The following is a 4,168-nucleotide window of genomic DNA, read 5'->3' as shown; positions in this document are numbered from 1 at the left end:
GGTGATGCCTCATGAGAGTAATTGGGTCTGTTTCATTCTCATGCTCTAAAAATGGATCTGTAGCTTTTTCATTGTTTTTTTCTAGTGACAAATGCAGATGAGGTATAAACATGTTATCTTTTTTTCTGATGTGTCTGTTCATGGTGCAATCGAAATCAAGCCCACATACATAATATTTGGCCTGTTTATTTGCAAATATTTGGGGGCCTGATGGCAATGCGGAGGACTCTTAGCAACATGTCAGTCAAGTTGGTTTATGTGAATCAGTAGTCTTTGATGGCCAGGCCATAGTTAGCAGGAGCTTATGAAAATGTCCGAAGCTCGCTTCGGAAGTGTGAAACCATGCACTTCTTTTACACTTCTGAAGCTTTATGAAATGCACTTCTTTTACACTTCTGAAGCTTTATGAAAAACTCACTTCTAAAAATAAAAAAGCTTCTTTTCTTTTTGGAACATTAAATATAACTATTTTGATGATAGAAATGCACTTCTAATGGTAGAAAATTTATTCCTAAAATTATGCTTGCATTGCAAAACCACATATGTGATGGGTACCTTCAGGTAAAAGGTATAGGAGGTGGGTTTATACTGACTCTGGACTGGCCTCCCGTTTGGCAGCAAAACCCCGGTTACTAGCCCTCCCCTTGTTCACAGGTTACACGGCTTGTCAGTGTTAAAATCGACGGTTTGCAGGATCAGTTGTGATCTATGACTTGATCTGCTGGCCAACTGAAACTTAAAAGAGTTATGTTAGCTTGTGGTGCTCTGAATGTTCATGTGTGGTTTGGGGGTTGCCTGACCTGTTTGCTGAGCTATCTACTGCGAGTTGGGTTCAAGCTTTAAATTGTGACTTTATCAAATTGATACAGGCATTTGCTGTTGATTGTATTTCATGGGCTTTAGAGGTTACAAACACAACAATTCCTTAAGAGTTGAGAATATGATGCTTCTTACTAGCCCTATGTTTTTTTAAAGACCCATCAAGAATTTTGGGTAATCAGAGTAATTAAAAATCAAAGCAATGTATAAATATGCAAAAGTTGTCCAATGATACCTAAACTGTATGATGCTTAGAGGTATGTCATATCGTGTTAAAGGCCCTTATCAAGTATATTGCTGAAAAAGAAGCCTTAGGCGCTCCAATTCCTGACATTCTCTTTGGAAAAAAATTCTAAGAAACCATCCAACTTTTGGCTATTTACAAAGAAATTGTCAAATTTTAGGTTTTTTTTTTTAAAATAAATTCATTGCATATACCCGCCTGAGGTATAAATATGGATGTAAGTAAATGGCTCGGACTCAATTGGATGCAACTTGATTGGATTTGGAGCCAATGAATAGACACCCAAATTTGGATACAGATTTATATGGTAATCATTAATCAGGTCTGATGTTGGTGGTCTTCGGGTATGGCTGGGTTGTGAAAATGCTAAAACTGGATCCAAGTTCAATTATCATTTGAATGTGGTTTTGCTGGTCTGCTTACTGAATCCGACTACATAAACTCAGATTCAGTTGGACATGACACAAATTCGAACTGTTCACATCCCTACCTATGAAGTTATTTTTTTGTGTCTTTTTTTTCATAAAAGAGCGTATCTTATTTTGTTATTGATGACATCGTAATAATTTTGTTTTTCCCTAAATTAGAAGCAATTGTCGGTTGAGTTTTAGAACCAGTCTTTGAAACAAAGATAGGAAATGACAGCTAAATATAATGACCAAGAAGTTGGGTGGTTCTGTCAGTCTTTGTAATTTGTCCTATCTATTTGCAATGGCATTCTTCGGACGCAAGGAGTGGCGCAAATGATCAGTTACCAGAGAGAGAGAGAGAGAGAGAGAGAGAGAGAGAGAGAGAGAGAGAGAGAGAGGATAAGCATCTGGTGCGGATTTGCGTACAATATCAATGATATATCTTATTGTTTGTGTTTTTTAAGTGAATTTAATCTTACAAATATGATCTACATCTTTTTGATAGGGATCAACTTTTGAATCACCAAAATATTGTGTGTGTGTGTGTGTGCAGGTTTTTTGGGAATTAAAAAATCAATGGCCGTAAATGCATCAAATTTGCATGACTTAGAAAAGAGATATTTTTATTGGTCAAACACACACGATCCAAGAGTCTATCTATTAACTATGTAGAACACATCTACATGGCCACACTGAGTCGAAACAGCTTGCACATGAGTTTCAACTCATCAATACCCATATGCACATCCGCACTGGAGAATTTCTCTCATATATATATATATATATATATATATATATATGAGAAATATTAACTGCTTTGATTTTGGGAGGATGCTGCTGCTCCAGAACTGAATACTTGGATGAGCAGGTGAAATAGCATGAACATTGAAAAGGTTTAGAAGAATAGCAGTACAAGTAGATTGACAAGCAGGTGACGGGTCTGGTAGTGTGTGAATATATGTTCCAGAAACCCGCATTGTTTTAAACAGTGAACATATTTTTAACATGTTTACACTTTACACGCCAATTACTAAAGTTGTTAATACTGTCATCCCTGCTAATAATGTGCTTACTTTTTTCCTTTTTAAAAAATATGCATTATTGTCCCATTACAAATAGTTTTAAGTTCATTCCTCCTCTCCCCTCCCCTTCCCTACCAAAATTTTCATATGGTTATATGTCATCTGTTGATTCTCAGGTCTGTTTAGGCTGTCACTTTGATTATGAAGGATTGAAACTCTGATAATTAATTGTGAAAATAGTAATTGGATCGTAACTTTAATAAATTGCACGTTCACAAGTAGCAAAACATTCATTGCATAAGAGCTTATTTGATCCAATTGGACCGCATAATCTTTCAAAGTCATTTCGAGGGAATTATTTCAATTCCAGTCAAGAACTTCAAGTAAAAAAGTAGTAGAGCAACATATTAGTTATTTGTAGACAAGAATGTAGTTTTCTTTGACATCAATGTAATTTTGAGTTGTAGTAAGAATTTCTAGTAACAACATAAATTGCGTTGTACACTTGGTAGCCCTGCCCTGCCGAGCCTGACCTCACATTTCATTAACTTCACATCAAAGTAAAAATAAAATGCACTGAGCCTGGCCAGACTCATGGTTTGATATATATTTGAGCAGTGAAGGCTTCCTGAAGGTCATGTGTATCCTGATCACTGCTCACTGTCTTAGTCCAAATCATCCCATCCCTACTGCCAGGTTGAGATATGTAGCAAAGAAAAACCAAGATTATGATAGAATAATAAAGGACATGTTTGGCTTATAAGGTCTCTGCACACTTGCTGAGGTGAGTCAATTTAAGACTTCCAAGTTGAAGGATGTTACAAGGTCGATAACCAGGGTGTGCATCCCTTGCTGCAAGGCCCAAGCCAACAAAAAAACTATGCCTGGTTGATAGTGGATAGGGGAGTAACTGTGGAATTTTACAAGATAGATACCAAAAACCAAGATTATGATAGAATAGTAACGGCCGGACACATTTGGATCCACATACTTGTTAAAGCGGATCGATTTAAGATGTTCAAGTTGAAGGATGTCACGAGGTCGATAACCAGAGTATGCATCCCTTGCCGCAAGGCCGAAGCCAACGAGAAACTATGCCTGGTGGATAGGGGAGTAACTGGAATTTTACAAGACGGAAACCAAAAACAAGATTATGATAGAATTATAAAAGGACACAATTGGCCTATAAGGGCTCCACACAACTTGCTAATGTGGGTCTATTTAAGACCTTCAAGTTGAAGGATGCCATGAAGTCGATAACCAGAATACACATCCCTTGCATCGAGGTTGAAGCCAATGAGAAACTATGCCGGTGGGTAGGGGAGTAACTATGAAAGTTTACAAGACATACCAAAATAGGACCACGATCAACGTGGCATCTCTTGGCTCGTAACGTGACATCCAAGCCATAATAATGCTTTCTCCTTGTTATAAAAAAAGGCCATGTTTGCATTTGCACTTTGCAAAAGTGATTCACAATCACTTCTGGGTCATTCTCCCTGGAATCTAAATCCTTTCCTTGATCTCATGACTTTCTTTTTTTTTCTGAGTTGGAGAATCGTTTGCGTTTTTTTGATGAATTCTCTCATGCAACCATGAGATTTATTTTTCACGTTTACATTCACATGAGAAAGTGGTCCTCCTGAGAACCAACAACTAGAATGGTTCTCAAA

Source organism: Nuphar pumila, chromosome 7 (genome assembly GCF_984573655.1).
Source record: "Nuphar pumila chromosome 7, dmNupPumi1.hap1.1, whole genome shotgun sequence".
NCBI lineage: Eukaryota > Viridiplantae > Streptophyta > Magnoliopsida > Nymphaeales > Nymphaeaceae > Nuphar > Nuphar pumila.
This window is presented reverse-complemented; position numbering follows the sequence as displayed.